We start from the raw sequence: 17,842 nt of genomic DNA, 5'->3' as shown, positions 1-17,842 counted from the left end.
GGGCTCAGGCAATCCACTCACCTCAGCCTCCCAAAGGCTCGGGATTACAGGCTCAGTCACTGAGCCCGGCTAATTCTTAATATTTTTAAATGTTTTTAGTTTTAAAAATTATACTTAAATATTTTTACAAAGTTGAATTTATCTGAAAATAAATTTCATAGGAAATATAGGAACTCTGAGAGAGAGAGAGAGAGAGAGAGAGAGAGAGAGAGAGAGATACCCAGGAATAAATTATTTCCTGCAAAAGGTTTTCTAATGATATTATTTCCTGAAATCTGTTCTAAAGACTATGAGAAAGGAAAAGCGATATGTCCTCAAACAAAAATGCTTGGTTAAAAGATAGGACTGTGATATACTCTTTGGAAATTAACCTACCAATAATTCAGATACTTAGAATTCTTTCTGTTAGGCATTCTTATGAACTATATGCCTTTTGATTTATTACATCCCACAGTTTCTGACCAAAACCACCATGTTTGTTGCTTTATCATTGGTGATGGTATTTCTCAAAGTAGAACTGTACCAACCGGAAAGAAGTGGGTAACTGGACCCTGAGATTCTTGGCCACCACTCAGGGACTGCAAGCCAGGGTGTGAAGCTCATTTCTGTCATTCACAGGTTCCACGACGCATGCCAGCTTGCATCCCATCCAATTCTTTTATTTCCTCATGTGGTGATTTTGCACAGTGGTGATTTATCAGAAGTCTCGTTGTGATTAGTGCTGAAGATGGGATAGACAATCCAGCACTACTTTCACAATGGTTCTTCTAGTAATTTAATCTCTAAAACCCACATCTTCCTTTGATGAACACAATCATTCCAGGCATCCTTTAATAAGATTTAAAATGTATGCCCTCCTATAAAATAAGATGACGCCTGTAATAGAAAACTTCTGTTTACTAAAGTGTTCAAAGGCCACACAGTTCAAAACCCTATAATATTATTATGTGACTTACCCTTTATTCTATGTGTTGCTACGTTGATTTGCCCTGCAGAGTTTAGTATTTGGTGGCCTTTTCCCACCAGATTCTAGTTAAATGAAGAAATGCCATTTGTCCCTGGCTCAGAGAAGAGAGCAGATATATAACAACAAAGCAATTAACAATAATAGTAAGAGCAACAGTACCAAATAGTGATGCTTTATATACATTATTCCAATTGGCTGTCATAACAGTTCCATGAAGTAGATATCATTATTATTCCTGTTTAACAGAAGATGGAACTAAAATTTAGAGGCTAAATAAATTGCCCACAGTCACAAGTTAACGGTAAAACTAGGAGTCTAACTCCTTTTCTGCTTTTAAAATGTATTTATGACATCTTTTTGTTCTTTAAAAATATAGAATGACATTAAAATTTAGCACTTAGAACTATCTAGTGCAGCAAAACACGTTTCACAGATGAAGAGTTAATGTAAATATCCAGACAGGTCTAAGGCTTAGAGAACCTGTCTCTTGGACTCCTGTTTAGAACCGTTTTCACTAGAGTGCAAATTTTCACCTCTCAAGCTGTTTGGACTGTGTAGGGAATGCTGAGCGCTGGACGTGTCGCAGAGAAACCCAGCAGGGTGAGGATTGTTAATAGATTTTATTAATTCGCCGAACATTTGTTAAGCACTTTCTACGTGCCAGGAACCATGATGATGTGTGGAAACAAAGACTGATGGCAAAATTATAACTATAGAATGTAGCTTAGAAATTGATGACATTGTAATATTATTGTAAATTGTGTTCATTGGTTTGCATAAATTTATACATACAGATAGGCTACTTATGACAATATAAATCATTTGTATCAGCTTTATTTGCTTTGTTTGTGAAAATGTCCTTCAGTCTCTAAGCAACATAAGAAAAAAAATGTTGCATACTCAGTTAGTGAAGTGCATGGGGATGGCATTTAGAGGAGGATTGTGTATGTGTTAATGCCACAAGAGGCCAGCCTCTTGCTGTTAGACCCATTTCCTAGAAGTAGAACTGTAGTCATAACAATCAACAGATGAAATTTTTAAGATACCATTGCTCTGCATCACTGATCCAGGTAGATCTGAGTCTTTCCAGGAGAATGAAAGTTGATGTGACTAGCCTGAGGCAGATGTTAGGGGACTCTAACAGACTGTCTGAGACTGTTGGAAGCCTCCCCACAGCCTTATCTAAAATCTGAACAGTTTGGCTCCTGGAATCCAGGAGTTTTGTTTGGAATCACATGGTCCTGATATAAAGCTATTGATGGCAATACTGTAATGCTAGCAACGGCTATATTGGGGGGGGTCATATTGTATTATTTTAGACACTGTTTTCAATACTACCCAATCGTAAGCTCCTTTATGTATCAAAACAAGATATTCTCCTACCCACATGTGTAAATAATCTCCTCGGATGATTCTGGCTACGATCTCCCTTCTCCTCACAATGTCTGGGTTTGAAAGAGAAGGGGAAGTCATTGCCTTATTTATTTATTTAGTCTTATTCCTCTTTTCCTACCTGGTCTGATACAAAGTGCAGAAGTTTTAATAGAAATCTTGTAAAATTAAACCCCTGATAATGTACTCAAATTAATCTTTTTTTAAAACATATTTTTATTATAAAATTGTGGGGTACAGTTAAGGGTTAGGTATACAAATGTGCATCGTTCAGACACCCTTGTTAATAAGGGGTGTCTCCCCATCCCCAGACAGATATTGACTACCGTTAGTTCCACCTCCCTTCCCCTCCCTACCCCCCACATAGTTTCCCACCACTGTCAGTCCTTTTTTTTTATAGTATTATGGTAGATGTTCAAGGTCCACTATATGAGTGAAAACATGTGATACTCAGATCTTTGTTTCTGTGAGAGATCACTCAGTATTATAGACTCTAGTTCCATCCAGGTTGCTGCAAATTCATGATTTTGTTCTTTTTTATGGCTGTGTAGTATTCCACTGTGTATATGTACCACATTTTTTAATCCAGTCTTCTTTTGATGGACAGCATGGTTGGTTGCAGGTTCTTGTTATTGTGAACAATGCTGTGATAAACATTTGTGTGCAGGTATCTTTTTTATAGAGTGATTTGAATTCTTCAGGGTATATTCCCAGTAGGAGGATGGCAGGGTCATATGCGAGGTCGATATTTAGAGCTTTTAGGAATCACCACACTGCTTTCCACAAAGGTTGCACTAGTTTGCACTCCCACCAACCGTGTAAAAGTGTTCCCTTTTCGTCACACCCTCTCCAGCAACTGTTATTTTTTGAGTTGTTGATTGCCATTCTGACTGGAGTTAGGTGGTATCTCAGTGTGATTTTGATTTGCATCTCCCTGATGATTGTGAGGTTGAGCATTTCTTCATGTGTCTGTTGGCTGCTCGGATGTCTTCCTTTGAGAAATGTCTGTTCATATCTTTTGCCCACTTTATAATGGGTTTGTTTGTTTTTTTCCTTTCAGCACGTTTGAGTTCCTTGTAGATCCAAGATGTTAAGCCTTTGTTGGATCTGGAGTTGGCAAATACTTTTTCCCAGTCTGTGGGCTAATCTTAATTTTGGTTTTATATCAGTCACTTGAAGGTTGTATGATACTGGTCAAGAATGTCAGCCATTCTGGGTCTTGGTGACCTCAGTCATAAAATTAAGTAGTTAGACCTAAAGTAGTGGGAGCAAAAAGGGAGTTCATGATAGTGATATAAAAGTATTAAATAGAACCCAAAGATGATTTTCTTTTCTTTTCTTTGGGAGGGGGGTTCACATAAGTGCTTAGTAACATTGAAATTAGAAATATGATGACTATCTGAATATTGTATCCATCTATCATTTCTATTTCTCCCTATGACTTGAATTCATTATTTTTCTATGTACACTGACATCATCTGCTTATCCGGCCCACATAATAGAAAACAAGACAGCCGATCACTTCTATGCTTGTATCTTTCACTTAAGATACTCAAATTGAGACTGACATTGTTTTCCTCCAGTTTCTGTCCCATGTTTAATTACCAGGAAGAAGTCTGACCAGCCAGGGATGAGCTAACTGAAGGCGGGTGATGGCGATTCCCAACACAATGCATTAGGATGTGGGGCTGAAAAGACTGGGGAAGTTCTCAGAAATACAGTTCTGTTTAGAAACAATAGGCCTCGACTAGGTCGCCTTTGTACCCTCTTCTGAAAAAATGGTGTTATATGCCTTCTTAACTTTGGAGCCACATGTTTCTGATATAAAGCTGTTGATGGCAATAATGTAACGCTAATAATAGCTGTATTTGGGGGTCATATTATATCTTAGACACCGTTTTCAATACTACCCAATTGTAAGCTCCTTTATATATCAAAACAACATTCTGAGGAAGGCATAATTATTTTTCAAGAATTATTAATAATACATATTGGCTCATAATATTGTTTTAAATAAATATTAATACGATACACTTTCTGAGAAGAGGGAGTTTCAGCTTTTCATATGTGCAGTTTTATCTTAATTGATTCATACTACTTTATAATTTTTGCTATGAAGATGGCCTACAACTGTCAAAAATAAAATATGTAAAGAAGATGACCTAAACCCAGCTGTCTATTTTCCCATTCTTCAGTCAGGTGTCAGGCTCTAGATACTAATACCAAGCTGAAAGGGTCAGAATTAAGCAGAAAAAGGTTGAGTACATGCCTGATTGTCATCTATTATACAAAGCTTTTATTTATCGCCCATTTGTATTCAGTGCCAAACAGAACGAGCTGTATATAAATATAGCCTTTTATCTCTGAGATTTCATGAAACAAAGACAACACACATGTAGGAATACTTAAACTAATAATATATAATCTTTCATTAATGCTATACTCTGACCTTACATAATTTTGAATATATTATCTCATTTGCTATTTTTTAAACTGTTAGAATGTGAAAGAGAAAACACAGGAAAAAATGTACTTCCTACCCTAAATTTAGTTTGATTGTCGTGACTGAAGATATTACTTATGCACTAAGAGGGCATGAACATTTTACAAAAAAAATACACAGGTGGTAAAAGTGGGTATTTAAGTTGCGGAAAGATGGAGATGAGGGGAAAGGAAAAATACATGTTGATCTCATATTCACTGTGTGCCAATTACTTTGCCTTATAATCTACTGACCTTTAAGGCTTTCTGTAGATTTATAAATGAGAAATATAAAATTAGATTTCAAATAAATTACATAAGTCATATCATATGTAATTGGAGAAGAGGTATTAATATGTATGACTTCATAATCACAAATATCAGGATATTTCTACCATCTATCCTCCCTAAAGATAGGTTTTAAAAAATGTTTAAACTTGCTAGATAGAAAACATGAATATTTGTGTATATATTTCAAAATAAAATGCAACTTTTCAAAATGATTATTGCAACATTCTGTGGGTGCCTCTTTTCTCTTTCAAAACATTTATGAACTAGGTTGGATTTATTATCTCTATTTTTCAGATGAGGACATTTGACCACATTTATATATCTTGCAAGTGGCAGAGTCAAGATTCAAACCCAGATCGATCTAACTTCCACAATCCCTGTGATTTCACTCATTACTTGTCACTTTTAATGTATTTCCTCGTGGGTAATCAAGAGTTGGGTCTTTAGTCCTTCAGAAATATTTCTGCAGTAAATGTTTAAATCAAATTTGTTCACAATAATTTAGGCAATAGTGTTTTCTCCAAATTGTAATTTTCTTTATTGGAGAATCTGAGTAAGAGGGAAATTGCCCTTATCCCATGAAAATAATTTCTTTCCTCTTGTGGATTTTCAGTTCATAACTGGGTGTTACCCATTATAGCTTGCTCATGGCTGTCAGATGCACTCCATGGGTTAGCTCATTTAATTCATTCTCATAAGTGGATAACTTTATTGCCTTTATCATTTTTGTTTCAGTGCTCCGAATTCCCTCTAATTTGTTGAGTTGTCCGATAGAAGGGATAAAGTGGAGGAAAGTAATAATCTTCTCATGGAAGTCATTTGTCTTCCTATTTATCTTTCCTTATATGTGTGTACAATCGACTCCCAATTATTTGAATGGATGAAGAGGGAACACTGTGCTATGGATAATCCAAAAATCATTTACAGAAGATTTACTTTCATGATTATCTTTTTTGTAGGTGATATTCCCAACATACACTTCAACTCCACTCATGAGAGGAGAAAAGATCCATAAATGTGCTCATCGTCAAAGAATAGCCAGGTTGTAGTGCATTTTTTTCCCCTGCGAACAATTCATGTAGAGAAAAAAGAGAATTAAATGTATAAAGTCACCCTGCAAAGATATGTTTTGACCTATTTGGAATACCCCACTGAAAATTAGAATTTAGGTTAAACTGTCACCCCCAAACTCCTTTCTGCGGCGAGGTCTGTTGAGAATGAGACATGAGTAAAAATCTGTACATAAAAATTTTAAAGCAGTTTCCATAATGCATTACTTATGAGATTGTACTAACCTATATTGTCAACCTGTTCTGCCAGGTTTGTCTGGCACTGTTTTTGTAATAAAGCCAAACTGCCTTTTAACATACACTTGTCTTTTTGGTGTGGACAGTCTCTTGTGTGTATGTAGTCTGTTGCATGTTCCAGCTTACGTCCTCTTGACTGCTTTGCTGTCCTGTGTTTATAGTGCCTTCCAATTTAGTGTCATTTTTGAATTTCATTTGCATGTTATTTATTCCATTTTGCATGTTAGTCATGAAGATACTAAAATTCAAGACCTAAAGTAACCTCCGTGGCAGCTCACTGTTTCCCTCCAATCCTACCTATTGCTATTTATCATTATCCCCTATTTATAACACTTTAAATGGTTTTCAAACCATCTGAGAACAATCATCTTCAAGCCAATTTGAATTAATATTGAAAACAGATTGTATAAAATGTTGAATTAAATCCTTCATGAAAATTCAGATATTCTACTTGTGCTACATGCCTTTATCCCTTAATTTTGTAATTCTATCAGAAAAGGCAATCAGGTTTGTTTGGCATGATTTGATCTCTATATATCCATACTGCTCATTTATTATTCATAGGTCTTCTCTTATCTTTTCTCCACGTAACAATGTTTTATCTTAACAGCATCTATTAGTGAAAACACAAATGATACTAGGTTACTTCTTATATAGTGAATCATAGAAGAGTTAGCTTTCTTCATTTGTTCATCAGAAGATGTTGGGCATCTGCAGTATGTGTTTCTAATATAAATATTTATGGGACACATGAGTACCCCGAAGGCTGATTGACGCATAGTTGGTCGATCAGGACCAGAGAAGGGAATATCTGATTTGTATTCTTGCTCTTTTGCCTACCATATGACACTAATCCCAGTATATATTTATGAATACATACACGTGTGTATTATTTAATTAAATTTTTCCATTTCCTTGCTGTGTTATTACTTTTACCCAGGACACTGCTTCACATGGTTTTTCCTAACCCTTTAGGGACACCAAAATTCTTCATAAAAAATTTGAAATCACTGTCAAAAATGTTGTTCCCTTCAGGTTTTTAAGATTAAGTGTCATATAAATCCACTTGTAGAAAATCGCTGTTCTTACAGAAAGTCAGAGGTGCTTTGAAAAACGGCAGTTATTTTCTTTCATGATAGTCTTTAATAAAAAACGTCCTGTCCTAATACCACATATGCTATTTTACTATGCCAAAGTATGCAAATGCTCTCATAAAATACTATTTTATAGCCATCTTTATTTCCCAATTTCTTTGCTCAGAATCTGCATTTATTACTTTAATTTTAACATCATTTGAACAATATTGCCACATTTAACATGCAAATAAAAATCTCCTTGAATTTTCCCCTTGTTTCTTAAAAATTAAACATGTGAGACATTTTAAGGGAAGAAAGCATTTTATATAAATATTACTATAGATATATTCAATAATTTATACTTCAGTGAAATAATTGTTATATATGTAATCTAGGTCTAAATCTGAATATTATGAACATCAGTTTTGCTGCAAGAACATAAATATGGTCTCTGTACATGATAAAATTCCCACTTTTAAGAAATTGCAGGACTCACAGTGGCTCTTCCAGTAGAATGTCACTTACTAAAAACTTATTTCATAAAGATGAAAAACCACTTTGTTTTTTAACTTCTAAGTATTCATCCTTTGCTATCATAATTGTTCTTTGGAACCTTTGGTGGGTAGTTACACAGTCAAATCTTAGCTATAAAGTAAATTTCATAAATAAATGACAAAATAGCTTTTTAAGTCTAATGAAAGCTGAAGTTTGCTAGGTAAAATGCTTCATAGCTGTCTGATGTTTGCTGCCTGTAAAAATTAATGTCACATATGAAAAACCCAGAATGGACAGCTTCTTAAGTACATATATACATTCTTAATTTTCCCTGAAATGGAATTTTGTCTTCACTTTCAAGCATACAGAGGGTGCAGTTGTTTATGGAATCAGCTACAGTCCATGCCCATTTGACAAGAATTACCACCCTACTACATCCTGCTGTGTCAGAAATAGGAGAATGAATTTTAAAGAGTGTGGCTTTTGGAAGAGCCACTCCATAAGGAACTGCATCTTTTTAATCAGTAAATTTGTTTAGACTCAAGCTCAGGAAAATCTCTCATTGACATGGGTAACATTGTCGCCAGTCAGGTGGCAGAAGGAGCATTGTGATTTCTCTGGGTCTATAGTGATTTCTACTCTAGATTTGGTTTAAGGGCATTGCATGATTAGACCCACCATATTATCCAGAAAGAGCTATTATATTGTACTTTTGTTTGTTTGTTTTTTAATGCCTTAGCAGGCTAACACTTTCCTTTTTGAATGGCGTATAAAGGTTAGAGAAGATTCTAGAACATTCTAGAAAAGCATTACATCACAAGATGCTTAATTTCATTTTATCTCCCATAACCTGCATGTTGAGTGCAATTTGGTGATCATTGTGACAGCACATTCCCACCTCTCACCACCCCCTTCTTTATTTGCTTCAACAATGGATTCATAGAAAATGTCTCTGCTTAATCAACATAATCTTCTGTGGTTCTTTGAAACTCCTGCTCTGTGAGCCATGAATGTCAGAAACATTTTATAAGTTTGTGTGAGGGCTTCTGTGGTGTTGACTGAAAAAAATGAAAAGTTAGAAGAAGCACATCATATCTAATGCTGACATGAGACTGAGAATTGATATATTTGCTCTAAACTAGAAAAGACAGACTATGAAGAACAACTCCAAATAATATTTTTAGAACACCTTTAAGTGACCTATCAAATGATCATAAAACATCCAGAAATAATTTCAAAGGATGAGTCAAAACATGTTGGAGGAGATGTTTTCCATATGGTATAATTCACCTTTTTGTCATTTCAGAGATGACCGGAAGGAACCAGTGGAAAGGCTTTGAGTAGTTTCACAAATTAAATAGAATTGTTGAAAGCAGTTCCTAAAAAACTTGTAATGTAATCTTTCAGATAACTTTTGAAAGGAAAGGATTATTGGTTTTCTATTTACCATATATCATAAAATGAGTAAAACCTTGTTGAGAACTCATTTGCTAAATTATGACATATGGAAGGTTGTTCATCTTCAGTTGCGAGAATACTGAAGCTATACTCTTTTAATAAACAAAACATGCAAATTATCATAAAATTGCAATCTTCACTAGAAACACATCTATAATGTATAGTAAACATAAGACTGAATAACAGTTACTTGAGAAATATTATTAGACACCTTAACCTTAAAAAGAGATTTATTAAAACTCCCCTTCAAATGTATTCTTTTTCTTCCCTATTCTGTTTAAATTGGAGGATACCAGATTTGTGTTAATTTTTTTTTTAATGTGAAGAGCTGGTTCATTTGGTGATTGGTAAGCTGAATAGAAAGTGATTATAGTTTTTTAAATTATAGGATTTAGAACAATAGTTAATGAAAAGTCCACTATATAATTATATGTATTTGGTTGTAATTAACTCCATCCATCTAATTTTCTATCTACCTATCAATCTATCTATGTATCTATCTATGATCTGAATAAAGTAGATTATTTTGCAATATCAAGGAAACAAGACTTAGAAAATCTGAACCCAGTTATGAAAGGGTAACAAAAGCATTATGTTCATGAGTGTATGCCTGTTGCTTTGATCTGTATACTTTGTAAAAATGTACTTAGCAAGTACAAAGACACATTGCCTAACTGAAAGCTTCTATGATGATATTTATTTGCTTTGTGATTAATAGTGCCATCTAAATTTGTTCATGATCTCCATACAATTAAGTTTCTGAAAAGGAGGTTGTGAAAAGATTATGGAATTTGTTATACCAAGAAATAAAATAAAGGGTTGGCCATTTAGCAAATCCTGTATAGCACAGACCCAAATAGTTAAAGGCATGAACACCTTCTGTTGCTTTCTTAGAAACCCAACCAACAGTGTTACAGTGTTGGTAGGATGTACTTGTATCTTTGTTCTTTTGTCTCAGCTAGTTAATTCATTGGATTTATTCATTGTATTAGTGAGGCAATAGGTTGTTTAACTTTTTTTTAATATAATTGACATTCTTATTTCATTAAGAATGACAATAAGAATGGCTATGGTGGCAAGCACAGAGAAATAAAAATACATATAACTGGGAAGGGGTGTGAAATTTTGAAATCTCTGTTAATAATGGCATCATTAAATTATTTGACCTTTATTTCCACGTCCACAAAATTATGTGTTTATGATTCTTATATATGCAAATGTTTATTATAGCATTATATCTAATATCAAAAAAGAGAGTAAGTACTCAAAGGTTTTCAATAATAAGTAGTTAATTAAGTTATGCTTTGCATACTTATATATGGTATCAAATGAAATAGTGAAAAATAATGAAGTAAATCTATAAACACTGTCATGCGTAGGTTAACTAGATTAAGTGAAAAAAGAAGTTATAAAACAATGTGTATATTATGACTATTTGTATCATTAATAATATATTAATATATGCCAATTAGCATTAATAATATATTAATATATGCCAATTATGTAATATTGTAGCATTAATAATATATCAATATATGCCAATTAGTAATAACTAGTATGACAAATTCTATTGGTAAGTACTAGTGTTGATATTAGTAATAACACATTAGTTTTAGAATATTAATAGTTGTAAATCTACTAGTGTTTGTAAACAAACCAAAAATACAAATGGTGTAATATTCATCAAACTCCTGATGTGGAAATAGAGATCTTAATGAATTTTTACATTCCATATTTGGGTATGATTGAAATGTGTACAATTACTCATAGTAACATTTTAACATTAGAAAAATAAAATCTCACCAAATTAATTATATATATGAGCGCATTTTTGCATACTTCTGACCTTCATTTCTTGCAAATATAATTTTAGTTCAATAAATGTATCTTTTATTACCACTACTGTAATTAATCTAGTGTAAAATATGCATTTAACCTTATTTTTTTCAATACTAAGGAATGATCTGCACTGTTTAATTTAACTTATTTATAGCGTCCCCATTTTGAAAGATAGTGCACAACAATAAATCTGGTCAGAATCAGACATGTAGTTTATGATGGTAGAACCAAGTCAAGGGGAAAATACTTAGTGCCACTAGGAATTTAATAAACCATACTTTTATAAGTAAAATTATAACCTAAATTTTTAGTCATTATGGATTGATTTTTACTTATTTTCTATAAGGGGCTCAGTTCGAGGAACGTGGTCTCAGGGCTGCTAGTTTGTTAGAGCACGTGCACTCGCTGGTGTCTGATTTTCCTTAGAGATTTTATTTTCTCTGCTTTGAAGGGGCAGGAAGCCTACTCCCTAGAAGTTAAATTGTAGGCTATTCATAGAATACATAACTTGTTTACATCTACCATTAGGAGGGCGATAATAGGTACATAAGAATTTGAGGTTTGGAGACAACCAATCTGGGTTTGAAATGTGCCTTGGTAGCTAGCAAGGTGTTAGAATTTCTGCAAATTGTTTGATCTCTCTGGGCCTTGGATTCCTCACATGGAGAAAATGACCATGGGAACTGTACTTACCTCATTGTGACTGTATAAATAGTAGGACAGCAATACATGTAAAATACTTAGAATAGTGGCTGGCATTCATTATACTAATTATTGCAGATATATGTCTACGCGTGTATATATGTTTTATATATATATAGAGAGAGATCACATGCACGAGAGAGAGAACGAGAGAGTTTTCTCAATATATATTTATTAAATGTTTTCTTCACACCAGTTATTATTCTACTCTAATGGAAATATTTTATATTATATATATATCTCCCCTAGAATTGATAAGATTTTATCATTGCAACATGATTATTATCATTTATTAAGAGATGTGGAAAAATATTATATAATACCTAGGAAAAATACCTACAACCACACCCACACGCACAAACACCCAGTAAGCAGAATAAAAGAATAAAAGTCAAAAGACATAAAAAAAGAGAGGAGATCTCTGTATGGAGAAGAGATGCTCTCTGAAGCTTGAGTAGGTAGGTACAAGAGGAGTGAGACATTCAAAGAGAAGAAACGGTTTAGCAGGAGAGATGAAAAGAGATAGCTGGAGAAAAGGATAGAGGACAGAGAACCCATACTTCAGAACTGGTGAGAGGGATAAGCTACAACACAAACCTAGGCACTTAGGATTTGTCAAATACTTTAGATGTCTCATGTTATAAGATTCCTTTAGGAGCATCACAGTTTTTCAAGTTTGTTTACAGTGCAACAATAAAGGCGAAGAAATGTGGAATTAACAGTAGGTTTATGAGACCCAATGCCTCCCATCCCACAATGTGTCCATGTGTATATGCATGTTTGAATCTGAAATATAAAAAATAAGAAAGCAGTAGGTTTAAATATTTCAATATACTATATATTTATATATTATTATATTATAGATTTATATATTGTATATTGTATTTATACATAGTTAAATATACTATGTTTATATTATTTTGTAAATGTACACCACATATTATATAAATATTTAAGTATACTAAACCTCCTGTTTAGTATATTGAAAATCAATAATAACTAATCATACTGAATGTGTATTACATTAATTCTCCAGTAAGTAACATAAAACTGAAGATAAGTAAGTTTAGGATTGATATTAAGAATCATGTGTCACTAAATCCCCATCCATGTAAAATTTCTGAAATGAAAGGCGAAACCAAAAAAAGTTATTGAAACAGAAATGAAACTAAAACATTTTAACTAAAAGCAAGGTTAAAGTGACAGTTGCTGGGACAAATTAATTTTAGTTCATCAAAATGAGGTGGCCCTAGTCTATATCTGTGATAAAATTTTTAGTACATTTGCAATAAATTTGCAAAAATTAACATTGAATAATTGGCACTGCTATTTGCCTGTAATATGATTTTGTCTGATTACCAAGAGGATCTTTAACTTCCTTTGGAGTTACTTTCCTTCTTGATGGATCATTTTTTACATTAGCTTTAGACAAGAATGTGATGATTGAATTATTGCCAATATAATTTTATTTGGTAACTGCTGAGTGCCAACAGAATAATAGGCTTTGTTTTAAGAAAGAATATCTAGCATTTTAATATTTTCAGAAACAAGAAAGCAATATAATTATGGAAAGATGAGAAATTGCAAGGAGAAGATAAGTCTGAAGTATTACCTTTTCCTTTTAAGATAAATGTGAAATATAAGAAATATACAGAAGCATGCACTAAACATAAATGTACAATTTGACCAGGCGTGGTGGCTCAGGCCTGTAATCCCAGCACTTTGGGCGGGCTGAGGTGAGAGAATTGCCTGGAGCCCGCGGGTTCGAGACCAGCCAAGGGAATTTGGGGAGACATCATTTCTACGATAAATAAAAAAATTAGCTGGGCATGGTGGCGTGTGCCGGTAGTTCCAGCTACTTGGAAGGCCGAGAATGAAGGATCGCCAGAGCCCAGCAGGTCAAGGCTGTGGTGGCCGTGAGCATGCCACCGCTCTACCACCTGAGCGACAGAGTGAGACTCTGACTCAGGAAAAAAAATAAAAAAGTACAATTCATGAATTATCACAAAGCACAAAGCAATGAATTTAACAGCATCTTCTCTAAGTCCCCAGTTGCCTTTGCCAATCACGCCTCCTTTCTCAAAGGTAACCACTACCCTGACTTCTAATACTGTAGTCTACTTTTCTCTGTTGTTGACATGTATGTAACTTGGATCTAATCATATGTATTCTTTTGTGTTTTCCTTCTTTTGCTCAATATTTTTGTGATTTTCCATTTGTATTGTTTCATGTTATTCATTGATTTTTAGTGCCTTACAATATTCCATTATACATGCACCATATATGTCCATATGTCCATATCATGATTTATTTAGCATTTCTGCTGTTGATGAGTATTTGGGTGGTTTCCAGTTTTGTCTAGTATGACCGACACTGCTTTAACTATTTTATATATGTCTTGTGTTTTACATGTCTTGTTAGATATGTATCTAATAATCGAATTACTGGGTCACCAGTCATACATAAGTTAAACTTTAGTAGATAATGATAATTTTTTCCCTAAAGTGGTTTTGTTAATATATATTATCACAACTCTTCCCATTTTTCCATATGTTTGCTAAGTTGGGTTTGTATATAATTTTAATTTTACAAAGTGTAGTAAATATATAGTGGTATCTCATTGTGAGTTTAGTTTGCATTCTTCTAATATCTAATTAGACTTCAAACTTTTTCATATGTTTAATAACCATTTAAGTATTCTATTTTTTTACCTGTTAATTTAAATTGCTTGCCCATTTTCCTACTAGATAGTCCTTTTTCTTTTTCTTGTTGAACTATAGAATTAATTTAAACATTTGACTACAGGTTAAATGTGTTGAAAATACATGTTACCTCTCTGTGGCTTGCATTTTTTAAAAAAACTGTCTTTTGATGAATGAACATTTTGAAAATGTGTTAATCTTATTTTTTAGAAACAAATTGTTTTTCCATAAGCCCTTTGTCAATGAGCAATTTGGTTTCTGTGACTTTGAACTCAGAGGACCCTTTTCCCAAGAATACTCTGATCCTTCACCTTACTCCCTCCTCTTACACTACTAACCTGTAAACGATTATCATTCTTCCAAAGAGTTTGGTTTCTTTCTCTATTTCATTTCCTTTTAAATTATATATATGTATATTTCACCTAGATAATGTATAACAGTGTATTTTAATTACTTGTTTACTTTTTTCTTTTTCTTTAAACCACCAAGTAATTTGTTGGAAAGAAATCTTATTGTATAAATTTTCTGATACGTAGCCTGGTTTAGTGAGTGCTTAAAATAGGCACTTAATGAATACTGTTGAATTGAATTGAATTGATTTGATTTCCTTTATCATGTGGTAAAATCAAATAAGGTGAAATGTCTGTAATGTTCAGTGTTTATCTCTCTTGTGATATAACACTTTCTCTTTACCATGAAGTTACTTGTCAATTAATTAGCTATCAAAAAAATTGAAGTTGTTATTGTATGAAAAACAGTATTTTTAAATAAAGTTTTGTTAATTCCAAATGTAAACTATGATTTGAACTAGGTTAAATCATAGTTATATTTAAATTATATTTAAATATGTTTTAGATTGGATAATAGATTCATCATTAATAAACCACTTGATGTGTATATAAAATATTTTCATTCTTTTGATGTCTGTTTCTTAGCAGTTTCATCATTCATTTCAAATTCTTATTTTGCTTAAATACATAAATAGGTAGAATAAAATGAAGTCTTTAGTTAAAATTATAAGCAAATTAAAACATATCCCTAGCTACTAAATTCCAACTTGATGAGGTATAATCATAAATGTAGCAAGAAAATAAATAAAAAGTCTGAAATTTTAGCTTTTCGCCATAAAATATTCATTTTTACTGTTTTCCATATTCAAGTAAAGAGATGTTTTCATATATAATCATACCAGTAAAATTAAAAAATAAAATAAAAGATCACACTGAAAATTTCTTCTTAGTTCCATGACAGCTGCATCAATATTTGCCCTTCGATTCAGTCATCTCCTATTAATATGATATAAAGCCAACCAATGTGATGTTGGTTGATTATTTCTGTACATTCAAGAAATTTATAAACTATATTACTATTTACAAAATAAAGAACTCAATTTTTCTTGTTGAAATTGGTGTCTTACATAAGATTAACTACTTTGATTTTCTTTTCTGACCTATTGGCTCTAACTGAATAAACTACCTACATACAATAAGATATTTTGCCTATAGAGATGAAGTCTAATATACAATTCACATCAGGTTACTTAACCATTCTAAGAAATGCTAAAGACTATTTTATAAAAATACCTAACATATAATTAATTCAAAGTTTGATTAACTGTATCCCTTTTTTATCCTAGTTGCATTGTACCATTATAGTACATGTATTAAGTATTACATTCCAATGTCCCAAGACAGTTATTTCATGTAGAAGTCCTTAATAGCTTAAACCAATAAAATTTTTCTTACAAAATAAATATAGCTTGTTTTGTACATGAGAATTTTATTAACTAAAGGCATTAATTAGTACTTCTTTTTAAAAAAAAATCCTACAGAAGAATCTTTTAGAGCATAGAACTTTTATATTGTAAGTGCTTTAATTTTAACAAAATTTTCTTAATTTGTTTTGTGCTCATTTTTATTTTGTCTGAAGAGACAAATACATGTATTATGGTGAAAAGAGCCCTATAATTAAAAGACTTGAGTTTGAATCTTCTTTCTGCAATTTAGCTATGAACTTAAATAAATTAACACTGTCCTAAGGTGTGATGAATTGCTTCAAGAAATTGCTAGTGCCTCATGACCAGCTAATTTCAAGCAAGATATAAAAGGATTGTTTGATGAATACGAGGTACTGGCTGGATGGTTGAGCTACATCCAGAATTCTCAAATCTGACAGATTTTTAGAATCACCTAGAAGTTGCTTAAAAAATGCAAATTCCTGGAACTCTCTCCAGAACCACTAAATCACTGTCTGTTGTGAGAGAGTGTGAACTTGAGAAACAGAACCAAATGAATCCTTAAATATCTCTCCCAAACCTAATGCCCTGGGATTCTATAGATGTTATTCATCCTATAAAATGGAGGTAATTTTTACCTCCCTAGATTGTTGGGATCATTCACTAAGATGTCATTTGTCAAAATATCTGGTAACCTATTAAGGGCTACATCAAAGTATTACATTTTAAAAAGTACGCATTGAAATAATAACAACCAAAACCTCTTTAATTTATTTTGGGACATTTTTCTCTTCCATAAAATATATTAAATAAATATGCGACTAACCTACTAAGAATTATCTTTAATGGTATGGTGTGATTTACTCTTCCATGAATTATAAGCCACAATCCTTAGGTTAGTTCTTACTTATACGTGTATTATCTTATGTCTAGTGGTTTCCTAAAAGCAGTAAGTTAAGCATTTTACTTTGACAAATTACTTACCTAATTAGTAATCTGGATACAACTGGGATTTACTGCCCAGTTTTTTTTTTTACCATTTCTAGGGAATGTGGTTTGCATTTCTGCATTTGTACAGAGCCAGTGTTGGCTACAGCTAAATGCTCAAATAGGCAGAATTTTTGCCTATTCCATTTTACTCATACCTACCTTCCAGGAGAGTACACATGGGCCGATGGACAATTCCATGTGTGCATTCTTGGCTGGATCAGAATTTGCATAAAGACCCCTTGCTCACAGTTGAAATATGAGGAGTACTTTCTCAATCATTTTTCAATGTCTAGGGCATCATTTTAGTCCCACAATTTTCTGCTGTTTCAGGTTGTCACTTATCTAGATCAAAGTAGTTTTGTCTTCTTTTAGGCATTTAGAATTTTATTTTATTTTTTGTTGGCCAT

At 32.9% G+C, this 17,842-nt stretch overlaps 1 protein-coding gene across 4 annotated transcripts in view; it reads left to right on the top strand.

The window, feature by feature from the left end:
• ERBB4 (erb-b2 receptor tyrosine kinase 4) overlaps positions 1–17,842 on the top strand; it is a 750,739-nt gene that overhangs the window by 33,779 nt on the left and 699,118 nt on the right. The gene's annotated exons all lie outside the window — the stretch shown is intronic.

This window comes from Carlito syrichta, unplaced genomic scaffold, assembly GCF_000164805.1.
Source record: "Carlito syrichta isolate Samal-C Ts95f unplaced genomic scaffold, Tarsius_syrichta-2.0.1 Scaffold303208, whole genome shotgun sequence".
NCBI classification, from domain to species: Eukaryota; Metazoa; Chordata; class Mammalia; order Primates; family Tarsiidae; genus Carlito; species Carlito syrichta.
The sequence above is the reverse complement of the archived record's forward strand: the minus strand, read 5'-3'. Positions and strand labels throughout refer to the sequence as shown.